Raw genomic sequence first — 17,226 nt, 5'->3', positions numbered from 1 at the left:
TTTTTAATCAATACATATTGAAAGCATGAATGAAGTAACAAAGGAGGGAAGGAGGGGGAAAAAGGAAGAGATTGAGAAAAAGAAATCCACCCCCACCCTTTCACTTTGAAGATGAAATCACTCACAGAAGGGTTCATGAACTGGAGTTTTATTAATTTATTTACTCTTTATATTCCCAAATATAATGACTGGCACAAATACTATGCAAACTTTTGCTATCATTCCCCTCCTCCCCTGAATTTATTTCTTTTAGTTTATCCCCCGGCAACTACATTCCCTAGTAAAATCCTTTAATTGCTGCCTCACTGACTCGCTGAGTCAGGAAGGAGGATCACTTGGTTCTTGTTTTCAGGCAGAGGCTGGGGGTGGGGGTTGTACCATTTGGTCTGATTACAGAAAATCCCACCTAAACGCTGCCATCTAGTGTTCACTTCAAAAAATTAGGTGAGTCATAGACTAATTCTGTGCTTCCCCTCAGTAAGCACCATTTCGATACTGTTTTGTAATTGCATCACAATTTTTGAGAAAATTTGATTTCCTAAAGTACAATCATTTTTGGTGGTGATGAAATGATATTTGAGAAACTTGAAACTTTCCTAAAATTCTAAAAGAATGGACCCATGCTGAACTGATAGAATAGCAACCAAAATCAAAGAAATCAGGGAATTGGGCTCGCTAAGAATCCTTGTTGCTGATAATTGCAGTTTTTGTGGTGGATGGAAGTATGGAGAAGATGAATGCTTCTGACTGAGGACCTTTCATGCACCAGGCTCTTCACAGTGTTGAATGTTACCTAAGCCCTGTGGTCCTGGGAAATAGACACGGTGATCTTCGCACCGTTTTGGGTTCTGGAAAAAGGCTTACTGCAAAGAACCACCCTTCCCCATATGACTTAGGTAAGGCCCCCTTGTTTATCTATGACAAAGCCAGGCACACACCCTCCAAATTCTCACTGCTGACCTCATAAATGATTAGCTGAACTGCTTATCCTCACTAATAGGGAAAAAATGCCTGTTAATCAAACTTTAGCTAAGATTCTCTCCTTCCCCCGAAAACCTGAACTTCAGCCGACCCTTAGCCTGAGAAAGCATACAACCTCTCTTTAATGACCTCTCCAAAAAAGTGCCTGACTCAAGATAAAACATTCTGTGATCTTCTATCTGATCATGCCACCCTTTCATCCCACTTGCCCACACCCTGTTTTTTCTAGCCTTGTTATCTCCTCTACATAAAAGAAAACCCTTTGGCTGCTAGCAGATATTGTGGTCCAAGTATCTCTCTATCACAATAGTCCCTCTCCCCCTTTTGCGATAGTTCCTTTCTCCTTCTTGTCATAATGGCTTTGAATAAAGTTTCTCTTACCAAGTCTGGATCTGTTTTTAACTTGATACTCTTTAGGTGGACATACTCTAATTCAGGCCTCACCACAATCCATTAAGTCAATATTGTTATCTCCATTTTAAAGGCAAGACAATAGAGGCCTAGTTTAACATGCCTTCTTTTTCAGATTTAGTTGAGGGAAAAACTAGGGTTTGCATGCATGTCTATCAACTTCAAACTCCATTTTTTAAATCTATACTCCAGTGCCTGTTAAATTGTTGGGAATCCCAGAAACATCCCACAAACCCTGGCTAATACCTTCCTAGACTTGTAAGTGTCCCTGAGAACCACTACATTAAAAGAACACAAAACCCTCACAGGCTCTGCATATTAACATCCTTAAGAGAAATTGTACTCTGGAGACACAAAACAAGACTTTCAGATATCTGAGTTAAAACCAGTAGATGCTGAGTACATTGACTTGATTTGATTTAATTGATTCAACTTTGTGAGAATTGAACCAGATGATAGTGATTTAAAGGGGAAACAAGCAAAAAATAATAAAATAGTAATCTTACTGCAAACACGCTACACCATTATCTTTGAACTAGAACCAAATCAACAGACAACTATGTTGTAGAACATCAAAGAAATATGTTATTTTTAATCTTTTCTCCTAATTAAAAAATAAATATGATTTTAATGCTGAAGTTCTTTTAAAAGTGGGAAGAATAAAAACAAAATTTAAAAGTAACAAAAATCTCTAATATCCAATCACTTAAAACAACCTCTCATTTTTTCTACATTTATCTAAAGTTTTTAATGTATATAATTTTTTAAAATAACAACATGCTAAGCATATAATTTGGTTGCCCTTCTTTGTAAAACTGAGATATTTGGGTAATGGTTTTCCATGCTAAAATTATTATTCCAAATGTCTTTTTTATTGACTGTATTGAGTACCTTTGTATGGATTATCAGATCTCTGTGTCAACATTCAGAGGCACATAGCAGTCAAAAGAAAAAGTGGTTTTTATCAAGAGAGAATCTTGAAGAAAGCAAGGGGTGTGATCAAAGATTTACCCAATCGGAAAACAACAAATGACCAAGCAGACCAAGTAGCATCGCTGACTGGAAATTAATCCTCTTATCCTCAATGTTTGGAGTGAAGTTAAGGTGATGAGTTATTTTCCCAGATGTGGGACTCTGACCCTTTCCGGAGGGCAGGGTTAGGAGTCAGGGTGTAGTCCAGGTTCAAGAAGGGCAAACCAAGTGCTTAGGCAAGTAAAACCATCAGAAAATTAAGTAATATTTCCAGACTGGGTTTACAAAAAAAATGGGCTGAGATAAGAATCTGAGGTGAAGCAGAGAGGCTAAAACAGAGACACACACCCTGGAGTAGGAGGGAAGAACGCTGGAATTCCAGTTTTGCCAATTACAGACATGAACTCTTGGAACTTCAGTGTTCCTATTTTCTACATTGATAAGATGGAAACAATGATAATGCTGTCCACAAAGTTGTTAGAAGGATTGAATGAGATACATAGGCTTTGTGCAGATTGAAGCATTTGGCACAAAATGGATGCTCAGTAATTGGTAGCTGTTAACGAGGAAGTCAAGTTGTGTCTAATCAGGAACGAGGAGGCACTGTACTTTAGACTCAGGCTGGAACAAAACAGAACTCAATCCACAGCAGGGAGAGGGCTTGGTGATGGTGTGGGAACAAAGCCAGGGCTGAGCCAAGAAAGTAGGTCCTCAATGGAACTCCTCTAACTCCTCTGATTCTCAACAGCCCCCCAAACTACAACTTTGACTTAGCTCTTTTTTTTTTCTCATCCAACAAGAAGCCATTACTTTATTAGTGATAGAAATAGTAGAGATTTCAAACCAAGCTGCAGGTTACTCTTCTTAAACACCCCCCAAAATTCCTCATTTTCAGATGGTTACATTGTTAATTCCATAATAGCATTTACAATATCATTACTGCTGTTCTTCAGGGCTCAGCCTGCCTCAGCTCTCAACACATATGCTTGTGACATGACCAATTCTATGTCCTTAACTTCCACACCTGCTTCATCAACCTCTTTCTCTTCACTCTCCTCTTGTACAGTTGGAGTCTGTGTGTTTTCTTGAATGTTCGAGACAGCCTCACCTTGTACTTTGAATTTCTCGGCAGCTGCTAGTTGTGCTTGTTGAGATAAGTCCTCAATCTTGGCTTCCCCCAAAACTATGGAGGTATTTGAAACTGGGCTCTTGTAGACATCCGGCTTTATGATGACAAAGGATATTCTCAGATTTCCGAATAGTGACTTTAGCAACTCCTGTAACCTGCTGAAGGCCCAGTTTGGACATAGCCTTCCATGCCTTCTTTGCACTCCGACTCTGTTTTGCTTTACTGACTAGTTCTTCATCAATTTCAGTTGCTTCCACCAGCTGAGCCTGTTGTGTGGTTGCTTGTGTAGAATCCTGTTCCTCCAGCTCCGTCAGATTCTGTTCCAGACCCTGTCTCAGTCTGGGGCTGACAATTCCTGCTCTGTAGCAGTGACAGTTTCTATGGCTTCACCGGGCATTTTACGTGATGAACACAGAACCAAAATGGCGGCAGAAAGAGAGGGACCCTACTTAGCTTTTTATAGGCATTTTCTTCTCTCTTCCTATTTGATTCTCTTCCTTTGCCTCTGTTGAGTTTCATACTGATCGAATTTTCAATATTTACTTCCCACTTCCTAGTTATTAAAGTCTTATTTGAGAAAGAGAATATAAATCTTTGTTTTCATGGGTAAAGTGGAAGGAAACTGGGTCCTACAGGAAACTTTGGTAACGCTCTCAATCATCTCATCACATCTAATCCACTCCAAGCATCTTATTCTGAACGTTTTATGAATCAATATGCTTCTTTACTTCTTCACTATCACCACTAGATTTCAAGATGCCTTAATCATTTGTTGGACCCTTAAAATCTTTTCCTTGCTGGTGACTTCATTTCCACTTGTGCCCATGTCCATCCCCCAGTTGAGACACAGTGATACAGTATTATAAAAACCAAAATTTAATCAAATCTTTCTCTGGCTTAAAAAAGTGCTAATAAGTCACAATTTTTAAACATTGCCCATAAAGCCTTATTTGCCCTGGGTTCTCTCTGTCTCCTAGACTCATCTTAGCAACTCTCCTCTTGCTTAAAATGCTGCAGCAGGACTGGCATTTTTTCTATTCCTGGAAGTCACAGAGTTCCATTCAACCTCAGGACCTTTGCACATAATGTTCCCTCTGCTCACAAGTCTCGCTCCACAACTTTTCACTTGACCAATTGTCCTTACACTTCAGGTCCCTTGTTAATATGTAATTTATTCACAGAAACTTACCCAAACCTTCCAAACTAGATTAGGCCTTTCTCTTTTATGCTTTAGTAACAACCTTGTACTTTGTCATAGCACATAGTTAACTAATCAATAAATGATGAATGTTCATGGTGATCCAGATTTGCATCTGCAGTCATATATATGTGCAGATATATATGCTCAATACACAAAATTAGAACAAAAGAAATTTAGTTGGTTTCCTGCACTGTCTTTGGAAGTTGGGGTTTATTCTTTTCCTACCTGTCTTGTGAGAGGGGGATCTAATAACTAAGAGACTCACTATAGTAAGTTTTCTCCAAATCTGACCCTTAAAAAAATTGGTTTATCCATAGAACAAGAGCATGTCAACTATAAAGGGTGGGGGAAAACAGGCAGGCTTCAACTACCTCCATAGCCAAATTCAATGCTTGAAGAAAATGGAGCAAGGATTACAAAGCTCATAGGTAAGAAAAAAAAAGTATAATGCAAAAATTTAACATCCAGCATGGTGTCATGAAATATAAAAGCAACAGACTGAAGGAAATGGATGAAATTCAAATTATTTCCAGTTACGGTGGGCTAGGCTCTTCATATCCGTATGCCCACTGATAATGACTAACGGGGCTAAAGAAACTATAAAACACTTGATCAAAAAAGCATCAAATTGCTGTCAAGATAATCAAGAACTATTGGGCCAAAAACAAAGGAAAGTGGGAACCCAGGAAGCAAATGGAGCACACAAACACAAAAGCTACTCTTGCCTCAGGAACATTTGCTAATCACAGAACACCTGGTTTGGTTTTTAGTATCTTCACAGGACATAGGAAGAGCCACCAGCGTCCAGGACTTCTCAAAATGAAAATGCTAATAGCTAACCCTTCCTATATTAAGCTGGGACAGCATAGGCTATACTTAAAGGGTTAGGGTGAACCCATACCCTAAAACTTTGGAGAAGTGTACTTTTGCATTGACTACAAAAGGGAAAAAAAAAAGAAAACAAAAAAATTCCATCTTCGAATAGATCACTCACTCACTGGGAAGCTGTTGCTCAAATTTGTAGCCTGGATTTGTATTGACTCAAGGAACTTCAAACTATGAAAACTGGTTCCAGAGTGAAAGAGCCTCAAAAGACCTAGCAGAAGCAAACAACAAACCTCTCTAGAAGAAGCCACAAATACTTTTTCAAGAACAAGGAGCTATGGAAAGAATCAAAGTCATAAGAAAACAAGACACCCTTGACTATTGCTAGTAGAAATATCAGGCAGCAGAAAGTGACCTGAAAATACTTCAGGTATTGGACTTAAAAGATACAGATTACAAAACAACCATAAATACTATGTTTAAAGAAATAAAATCCAATTACTCATTTCCAGGAAATACAGAGGACAGAGGAACATGTTGTACAGCTCCATGTGTATGGACTCAGGAAAATACAGACTGACGGAAATTCTACACGTTAAAAGCCCCAGGTTCTTCAACAGTAAAGTGTAAGGAAAAGAAAGGGAAGGGGGGACGTGAATGTTAGAACACTTAAAGGGCATATCCAGTTTATCTTAACGGGAAAGATTAGATTATAGTACCTGTGGATGCACACTTGGTTGATAAAACCATAAAGAAATACAAGAAAGTGACTACTATAAAAGTTGGAATACTGATTATTTGGGGGCGAAGGGAGGGGTTTGAAATTGGGATGGGCCATATCAAAGTGCTTCTTGGAAGGGTGTCAAAGTTCTGTTTCTTGACTCAAGTGCTGGCAAGGGGGTTCATATCAACATAAATCATTAAACTACACACTTTTTTTTTTAATTAGAGAAGTTGCAGGTTTATAGAGCAATCATGCATAAAATACAGGGTGCCCATATACCTCCCTATTATTAACACCATGCATTGGTGTGATACATTTGTTACAACTGATGAAAGCACATTTTTATAATTGTACTGTTAACCATAGTTCATGGTTTAAGTTAAAGTTCACTGCTTGTGTTGTGCAGCTTTATGTATTTTTTTAAATTTATTCTAGTAACATATATACCTATTATTTCTCTTTTAAACCATACTTAGGGTAGGCCACAGTGGCTTAGTGCCAGAGTTCTTGCCTGCCATGCCAGAGACCTGGGTTCGATTCCCAGTGCCTGCCCATGAAAAACAAACAAACAAACAAACAACCCCCCCCATACTTAAATACATAATTCAATGTAATTACATTCACAATGTTGTGCTACCATCACCAACTCCATTATCAAAGTTTTTCCATCTTCCCAAATAGAAACTCTACACATTTTAAGTCTTAACTTCTTGTTCCTTACTCCCACCTGTCGTTTGGTAGCCTATATTCTAGATTCTGACTCTATGAGTACCTCATTCTAATTATTTCATAACAGTGAGGTCAACAATATTTGTCCTTTTGTATCTGACTTATTTCACTCAACATGATATCTTCAAGGTTAATCCATGTTGTCACATGCATCAGAACTTCATTCTTTTTTATGTCTGAAAAATATACCATTGTGTGTATATATCATATTTTGTGTTTCTATTCATCTGTTGTTGGATAGTTAGGTTGCTTCCATTTTTGGGCAATTGTGAATAATGGCCCCATGAAAATGGGTGTGCAAATATCTGTGTGAATCCCTGCTTTCAATTATTTTGGGGTATTTACTTAGAAATGGTCTTTATTAGTTTAAATCAGTAAATATCTTGAGACAATGAAAATGAGAACACAACATATCAAAACGTAGGAGCATGGTCAGTGCATGGAGCAGGTGAGTGGGAAGACTTAGCCCACCTTCCTCACCCAGCCAGTTGAGAGTGGTCTGTTTCCTTTTTCACAAATGCACCACTGCCTGGTCCCACTGAAACCCTGTCCCCAAATGGCAAGAACAACAATGACATCATCTAGGATAATGGGACCATCATCCTTTTCCTGGAAGCACACAGTGCTGGTGGCGTTCCTACAGGTGGGGAATGGAATGTGTACGCTACCTCTACCTCTATAACCCAGGAGACCAGGAACAGACACAAATCATTGTGTGGGTCAATGACAGTCTTTTTAAAGTATACAAAAGCGGACCAGCTGAGAAACACACACTTCCAGGCCAAGATGGCGGCTTAGCAATGTGCGCGTTTTAGTTTGTCCTCCAGAACAACTAGTAAATAACCAGAAACAATACAGAAGTGCTCCTGGGGCCACGTCAGTGACCAGACACACAGCATACCCCAGTCTGGACGAGCTGGACCAGCTGTGAACACCCGCCAGAACCATGAGTTCCCTAAACCATGGTGGCTGGCGCCCCTCCCCCATGGCTGCTTCCCAGAGGGGAAAGGAAAGAGACTTTACCAGCAGCAGGGGCTGAGCCCAACCAAACGCCAATTGTAGAATTAATTAACAAATTCTGACTACTAAAAATAGGCCCCCAGCTCAGGTGAACCTGGTCAAAGCAGAGTTAGCTCATTTTTGCCCCAGCACCAAGGGGGCAGGGCTGACAGAAAAAGGAAAAAAAAAGAAAGAAACAGAGGTTTTTGTGGCTGTGTTTCTACAAAGGCTTGACTGCCTTTGGATACAGCAGCAGAGCTCCTCAGGCTGCAGCTGCCCCAGGCATAGTCAGAAACAAACTCATTTTGAGGGTTTGTCTGGAAACTATGCCTTCCCCAGGGGAGGGGTGAAGCCCAACTCAGGTGGAATCCCTCTCTCAAGGAATTCAGACACCAGGGCTTGGTAATTTGAAGCCATTAAAATCAGCCTACAACCTCTTCTCTGTCTCCACTACGCCCCCAGCCAAAGTTAAAAGTACTGCATTATCTTATGCTGGTGGGACCTGCAGGCAGATAAGCACCATGTACTGGGCAGGATAAGAAAAACAGAGCCCAGAGACTTCACAGGAAAGTCTGTAAACCTGCTGGGTCTCACCCTCAGGGAAAACCAACACAGTGACTCTTTCCTCCTGATGGGAGGCCAGTTTGGTCTGGGAAAATTCAGCGGGGGTCTATAATACCTACATAGACCCTCCTCAGGGTGGGGGGAAAAGGAACCATAAAGCAGGGCAAGAAACAAGAAAACAAGAACTGAAAAATTTTCCTCTGTTACACAAAACCTAAGCTAGAGGTCCAGAAAAAGCTAAACTGAATTTCAAAGAACAGAGAGACAACAAATTAATCCAGTAAGAAAACCCTAGGTAAAAGAAGTGAAAGCAATCTCCAGAATAAACTAATTAAGGTAATTAAATGCCTAGATGATGGCAAAAAATAACAAATCACACTAGGAAAATTGAAGATATGGCCCAGTCAAAGGAACAAACCAACAATTCAAATGACATACAGGAGCTGAAACAATTAATTCAGAATGTACAATCAGACATGGAAAACCTCATCAAAAACCAAATCAATGAATTGAGGGAGGATAAAAAGAAGACAAGGAATGAACAAAAAGAAGAAATCAAAAGTATGAAAAAACAAATCACAGAACTTATGGGAATGAAAGGCATGGTACAAGAGATGAAAAAAACAATGGAAAACTACAATGGTAGATTTCGAGAGACAGAACACAGGATTTCTGAACTGGAGGACAGAACATCTGAAATCTGACAAGAAACAGAAACTATAGGGAAAAAAATGGAAAAATATGAGCAAGGACTCAGGGAATTGAAAGACAATATGAAGTGCATGAATATACATGTTGTGGGTGTCCCAGAAGGAGAAGAGAAGGGAAAAGGAGGAGAAAAACTAATGGAGGAAATTATCACTGAAAATTTCCCAACTCTTATGAAAGACTTAAAATTACAGTTCCAAGAAGTACAGCATACCCCAAAGAGAATAGATCCAAATAGACATGCTCCAAGACATTTAATAATCAGAATGTCAGAGGTCAAAGAGAAAGAGAGGATCTTGAAAGCAGCAAGAGAAAAGCAATCCATCACATACAAGGGAAGCCCAATCAGACTATGCGCAGATCTCTCAGCAGAAACCATGGAGGCGAGAAGACAGTGGGATAATATATTTAAATTATTAAAAGAGAAAAACTGCCAACCAAGAATTCTATATCCAGCAAAATTGTCCTTCAAAAATGAGGGAGAAATTAAAACATTTTCAGACAAAAAAATCACTGAGAGAATTTGTGACCAAGAGACCGGCTCTGCAAGAAATACTAAAGGGAACACTAGAGACAGATACAAAGACAGAAGAGAGAGGTGTGGAGAAGAGTGTAGAAAGGAAGACTATGAGTAAAGGTAAAAAGAAGGAAAATTACATATGACATATAAAATCCAGAAGGCAAAATAGTAGAAGAAAGTACCACCCATGAAGTAATAACACTGAATGTTAATGGATTAAACTCTCCAATTAAAAGACATAGTCTGGCAGAATGGATTAAAAAACAGGACCCATCTATATGCTGTCTCTACTCAAAGGACACGCGGCCAAGGACACAAATGGACATTTACACACCAATGTTTATAGCAGCATTATTAACAATTACCAAGAGATGGAAACAGCCAAAATGTCCATCAACAGACAGTTGGCTAAACAAACTGTGACATTTACATAAAGGGAATATTATGCAGCTGTAAGACAGAATAAAGTTATGAAGTATGTAACAACATGAATGGACCTTAAGGACATTATACTGAGTGTGATTAGCCAGAAACAAAAGGACAAATACTGTATGGTCTCACTGATATGAACTGACATTAGTGAATAAACTTGGAATATTACCTTGGTAACAGAGACCATCAGGAGATAGAAATAGGGTAAGATATTGGGTAATTGGCGCTGAAGGGATACAGATTGTGCAACAGGACTGAATATAAAAACTCAGAAAAGGACAGCACAATATTACCTAACTGTAATACAATTATGTTAAAACACTGAATGAAGCTGCATATGAGAATGAGAGAGGGAGGAGGGCTGGGGCATAAATGAAATCACAAAGAAAGATAGATGATAAAAATTGACATGGTATAATCTAGGAATGCCTAGAGTGTATAACGATAGTGACTAAATGTACAAATTAAAAAAATGTTTTTGCATGAGGAAGAACAAAAGAATGCCATTACTGCAGTGTGCTGAAAATAGATGGTACTTAATATTTAAAAATTTCAACTAATGTGTGAGACTAAAGCAAAAAATGTTTATTTGGTACAAATCTATACTTTGACTAGTGCATCTCCTAACATAACTTATGTAGATAGTTGATTGAACACCTTAAGTACATGGAACTTTGTATAGGACATGAGATTTTGTTGGTTTGTCCAGGTGATGTCCTGATGAATCCCAGAGTGATTTGATCAGTGAGTGGAAAAGTATTTGCAAAGTCCCCTTCAGGGAATGGTGAGAACGGGGGAAACCTCAACTTCCCCAAGTCGAATTCTTGATATTCTCACAAGCAGTGGGGACAACCAAAGCTATAGGCTGAGCCCCCAGTCTTGGGGTTTGTTCATATGAAACTTAACCCCACAGGGGATAGGTCAATCCTACTTAAAATTAAGCCTAAGAGTCACCCCCAAGAGAACCTCTTGTGTTGCTCAGATGTGGCCTCTCTCTCCAGCCAACACAGCAAGCAGACTCACCACCCTCCCCCCCCACCCCCATCTACGTGAGACATGACTACCAGGGGTGTGGATCTTCCTGGCAGCGCGGGACAGAAATCCCTGAATGAGCTGAGATTCAGCATCAAGGGATTGAGAAAACTTTCTCGACCAAAAGGGGGAAGAGTGAAATGAGACAAAGTGTCAATGGCTGAGAGATTCCAAACAGAGTCAAGAGGTTATCCTGGAGGTTATTCTTATGCATTAAGTAGATATCACCTTGTTATCCAAGATGTAATGGAGACGCTGGAGGGAATTGCCTGAAAATGTAGAGCTGTGTTTCAGTAGCCATGTTTCTTGATGATGATTGTATAATGATACAGCTTTCACAATGTGACTGTGTGATTGTGAAAACTTGTGTCTGATGCTCCTTTTATCTACCTTGTCAACAGATGAGAGGAACATATGGAATAAAAATAAATAATAGGGGGAACAAATGTTAAAACAGATTTAGTTTGAAATGCTAGTGATCAATGAAAGGGATCAGTAAGGGGTATGGCCTGTAAAACTTTTTTTTTTCTGTTTGTTATATTTTTCTGTTGTCTTTTTATCACTTTTTCTGAATTGATGCTAATGTTCTGGTAAATGATCATGATGATGAATATACAAATATGTGATGATATTGTGAATTGCTGAGTATATGTGTTGGGAATGTTTGTTTCTTGTAATTTTTTTTAATTAATAAAAAATTTTAAAAAATAGACAATAAAGATTGAGATGGTATAATCTAGGATTGCTTAGAGTGTATAATGACAGTGACTAAATGTACAAATTTAAAAAATGTTTTTGCATGAGGAAGAACAAAGGAATGTCATTACTGCAGGGTGCTGAAAATAAATGGTAATTAGTATTTTAAAATTTCAACTTATGTGTGAGACTAAAGAAAAAAATGTTTATTTGGTACAAAATTTATATTTTGACTAGTGCATTTCCCAACATAACTTATGTAGATAGCTTGGTTGAACAACATAAGTACATGGAACCTTGGGTAGGACATGAGTTTTTGTTTGTTTGTCCAGAGTGATGCCCCAATGAATCCCAGAGTGATTTGATTAGTGAGCTGAAAAGTATTTGCAAAGTCCCCTTTGGGGAATGGTGAGAACGGGGGAAAATTCAACCTCCCCAAGCTGAATTCTTGATATTCTCACAAGCAGTGTGGACAACCAAAGGTATAGGCTGGGCCCCCAGTCTTGGGTTTTGTTCATATGAAACTTAACCCCACAAAGGCTATAGGCTTGACCTAGGCCTAAAAGTCACCCCCAAGAGTACCTCTTTTGTTGCTCAGATGTGGCCTCTCTCTCCAGCCAACACTACAAGCAAACTCACCTCCTTCCCCCTGTCTGCGTGGGACATGACTCCCAGGGGTGTGGAGCTTCCTGGCAACGTGGGACAAAAATCTGAGAATGAGCTGGGACTCAGCATCAAGAGACTGAGAAAAACCCTAGAATGAGCTGAGACCCAGGATCAAGGGATTGAGAAAATCCTCTCGACCAAAAGGGGGAAGAGTGTGAGACAAAGTGTCAATGGCTGAGAGATTCCAAACACAGTCAAGAGGTTATTCTGGAGGCTATTCTTACGCATTAAGTAGATATCACCTTGTTATCCAAGAGGAAATGGAGAGGCTGGAGGGAACTGCCTGAAAATGTAGAGCTGTGTTCCAGTAGGCATGTTTCTTGATGGTGATTGTATAATGGTGTAGCTTTCACAGTGTGACTGTGTGATTGTGAAAACTTGTGTCTGATGCTCCTTTTATCTATCTTGTAAACAGATGAGTAGAACATATGGAATGAAAATAAATAATAGGGGGAACAAATGTTAAAATAAATTTAGTTTGAAAGGCTAGTGATCAATGAAAGGGAGGAGTAAGGGGTATGGTGTGTATGGTTTAATTTTTCTGTTTTCGTTTTATTTTTCTGTTGTCTTTTTATTTCTTTTTCTGAATTGATGCAAATGTTCTAAGAAATGATCATGATGATGAATACGCAACTATGTGATGATATTGTGAATTACTGATTATATATGTAGAATGGAATGATCACATACTAAGAATGTTTGTATTTCTTTCCTGTAATTTTTTTTTAATTAATTTAAAAATTAAAAAAAAAAACAAAACAGAAACAGAAACACAAAGAAAAAAAAAGCAGACCAGCTTTGTTCAGGAGCAGCCTAGTGCCAGTTCATGGACATGCTCTTTTCCAGCTGCATTAGTTTGAAAAAAGTAAAATTTCAAGCAAAGTTGGAGTATGAGTATATCCACAATTTTTAACTTCTTCAGGCATCGTTTAAGAGAATGAATGTTGATAAGGTAATTCTAGTGGAGAAGCTAGTGAAAGGACGTTTCCAGGACAACTTGGATTTTATTCAGTGGTTTATGAAATTCTGTGATGCTCACTACAATGGGAAAGAGTACTATCCTGTAGAGGTATGGCAAGGGCAAGATGCAATTCCTTCCCCGGACCCTGGTGAACAGATCTTCAATCTGCCAAGAAAAGTCTCACCATGCAAACGCCCCTACAGCAGGTACAGCTAAATCAAGAATTCAAGTCTGGCATCTAAACCAGGATCCACACCTTCCCGTTCCTCATCAGCCAAAAGGGCTTCATCCAGCAGTTCTGCATCCAAATCTGATAAAGATATGGAAATACAGGTCATACAGCTTAATGAACAGGTACATTCGTTAAAACTTGCCCTTGAAGGAGTAGAAAAGGAAAGGGACTTCTACTTCAGGAAGTTGAGAGAGATTGAGCTCCTCTACCAAGAAGAGGGGCAGGAAAATGATGACCTTGTGCCTCAACTAGAGAAAGTTCTCTGTCTCAGAAGAACACAAGGCACCCCGTCCCCACTTCCCCCAGAAGAGCTGGAAGCAGAGGAGCAGGCCGACGAGCATTTTTTCTAGGAATTGCTCTCTCTGTTAATTTTTAAACAGTTTTATTCACACATCATACAATGCAACCTAAGTGTATATACATGCCTTCGCCACCATATCTATGTGAAGACATTTCCTTTTCTTCCGCAAAGAGCATGTACCCCTCTCCCATGCCCCCGACTTGTTGATGTTCAATTTTGGCATATTGCCTTTGTTACATTCAGTGGAAGCATATTACAGTATTACTGTTGACTGTAGATCCTAGCTTGTACAGATTGTACTTTTTCCCATATACCATCTATTTTCAGCACATTCATTTGTTCTCCCTCATGAAAGAACATTTTTTTTTTTTATTTGTACATTTACTTACCATCATTGCTCACTCTAGGCATTCCTAAATTATACCATCTCAGTCTTTATCCTCTACCTTTCCTTCTGGTTCATATATACCCCCATCCCTTCTCCCTCAATCATACTCACATTCAGCTTCATTCAATGTACTTATATTATTATGCTACAATCAGCTTACCACTATTCTTATTCAAGAGAGAGAGAGAGAGAATTTATTATACTAGTAAAGGTTTTCTTGTGGACAACGCTATTATTAAAGTATCAGTTGCTGCCCTTAAAAAAATGCAACACTAATGTAAAACCAGAAATAGAAGGTAAATTGATGATAAAGGATATCTAAAAACAAAACAAAACAAAAAACTCAGACACTAAGCATTCTACTTAATGGTAAAATATTGAAAATTTTCTTTAATATCATGGAAAGATGATGTCTACTGCCAGCATGTTTATATTAGAAGACTTAAGCAGAATAAAAGATATACTGTTGTGTACCCCAGAAAAGTCATGTCCTGATTTAATACTGTAGGGTGGAAGCCCTTTTGATTAGATTATCTCAGTGGAGATGTAGAGCTCCCAATTGTGGGTATGGCCATTTGATTAGATGGAGATGTGACTCCGCCCATTCAGGGTGGGTCTTGATTAGTTTACTGGAGTCCTTTAAAAGAGATAACATTTTGGAGAAAGCTCAGAGCAGACTGTAGATGCTTGGGGAACAGTTGCTTCAGAGCTGACAGGCCCAACACGAGACCCAGACATTTGGAGATGCAGGGCTCAGCAGACATCGCCATGTGCCCTCCCATGAGAGGCTAAGCAAGTGAGAACCCAGAGTTGTGTCCTGGAGGAGCTAAGTGAAGGCCCACAGACACCAAGTGAGAAAACCACACAGGAAACAGAGGATGAAAGCAATGAAGCCTAGGCAAAAGGGACCAGTAGATGCCAGCCTTCCCAGCTGTCAGAGGTGTTCTGGACAGCATCAGCCTTTTTTGAGTGAAGGTGACCTCTTATTGGTGCCTTAGTTCAGACTTTTTCTCGGTACTAGAACTGTACATTATAACTTATTAAATTTCCCTTTTAAACTATACCCCTGGTGGAGTTTCATGAAGCAAGAGGCCTGGAGAGGAAGTTAGCAGACAACACCGCATTCACCACGTGCCTTTCCAGTTGAGAGAGAAACCCTGAACCCCACTGGCCTTTTTGAACCAAGGTATCTTTCCCTGGATGCCTTAGATCGAACATATCTATAGACTTGCTTTAATTTGGACTTTTCCACAGCCTAAAAACTGTAAACTAGCAATTTCTTAAATTCTCGTTTTTAAAAGCTGTTCTATTTCTTGTATATTGCATTCTGGCAGCTAGCAAACTAGAACAGGGACTTTGCAAATACTTCTTTATTCACTGTCCATATCATTCTGGAATTTATTGGGGCGTCACACTAACTTGGACAAACCAACAAAATATCATGCCTTATTCAAGATTCCATGTACTTATGGTGTTCAACTAAACTGACTATACAAGTTAAATTAGGAAATGCACTACCCAAAATATAAATTTTGTACCCAATAAACATCTCTTCCTTTAGTCTCACACAGAAATAGAAGTTTCAAGATATGGAGGATATCGTTCTTTAGCCAGTCTTCTGATATACTTTAGTCCCATCCAGATCAGCTTCATTCATATCTCTGCTAGACGTCTGATCACTTTTTTAACTTTTTAAACAGTTCCTGTATGGGGTGCTGCTGACTTTCAGAGCTTCACAGCTCTGTCTCTGAGTCTTGGATGTTACATAAATACCCGAAGTTTAAGAGTGGGTTTTTTGAGGAGGGGCATGTGAGGCCACAAACAGAGAAGCCATAAATTCCTAGAAAAACTCTTCCTGAAAAATGGCCGATTGTGATGATAAAAACTATTTAAGCCCTCTAGCCTCCTATATTCTGGAGCAGCTAGAAGGAAGAATTTGAGAGGATTGTATGTAACTGTTTGTTGAAGAGTGCTTTGAAAACTATTGCTTTTTTGTTTCTTTGCTTTGTATATATGTTATACTTGTTTAGTCACTCGTCTGTCGATGGACATTTTGGCTGTTTCCATCTCTTGGCAATTGTAAAAAATGCTACTATAAACATTGGTGTGCCAATGTCCGTTTGTGTCCTTGCCCTTATGTCCTCTGAGTAGATACCTAGCAATGGTGCTGCCAGGCCATATCGCAATTCTATACTTAACTTCCTGAGGCACTGACAAATCATCTTCCACAGTTTTACTATTTGACATTCCCACCAACAGTAGATAAGTGTGCCTCTTTCTCCACATCCTCTTCAGCACTTGTCATTTTCTGTTTTATTGATAATGGTCATTCTGGTGGGTGTGAGATGATATCTCATTGTGGTTTTGATTTGCATTTCCCTACTAGCCAGGGAAGTTGAGCATCTTTTCATGTGCCTTTTTGTCATTTGTATTTCCTCTTCTGAGAAGTGTCTGTTCATGTATTTTACCCATTTTGTAATTGGGTTGTCTGCCTTTTTGTGGTTGAGTTGAACAATCTCTTTACAAATTTTGGATACTAGACCTTTATCTGATATATCATTTCCAAATATGTCTCCCATTGTGTAGGCTGTCTTTTTAGTTTCTTGACAAAGTTTTTATTTTTTTTAAATACTAACAAACACCAAACAAATGTAAATATTCTTAACTTTTGATCATTCCATTCTACACATATAATCAGTAATTCACAATATCATCACATGGTTGCATATTCATCATCATGATCATTTCTTAGAAT

General features: G+C 38.9%; 2 pseudogenes; one reads left to right on the top strand and one right to left on the bottom strand.

The window, feature by feature from the left end:
* Positions 1 to 3,214: 3,214 nt before the first annotated feature.
* On the bottom strand, positions 3,215 to 4,331 carry LOC143661050 (nascent polypeptide-associated complex subunit alpha pseudogene; annotated as a pseudogene).
* A 9,057-nt stretch (positions 4,332 to 13,388) lies between these two features.
* Positions 13,389 to 14,132, top strand: LOC143657004 (microtubule-associated protein RP/EB family member 2 pseudogene; annotated as a pseudogene).
* Positions 14,133 to 17,226: the final 3,094 nt, after the last annotated feature.

This window comes from Tamandua tetradactyla, chromosome 2 (genome assembly GCF_023851605.1).
Source record: "Tamandua tetradactyla isolate mTamTet1 chromosome 2, mTamTet1.pri, whole genome shotgun sequence".
Lineage (NCBI taxonomy): Eukaryota > Metazoa > Chordata > Mammalia > Pilosa > Myrmecophagidae > Tamandua > Tamandua tetradactyla.
Note: the sequence above shows the minus strand (reverse complement) of the source record. Positions and strands in the feature narration are given on the sequence as shown.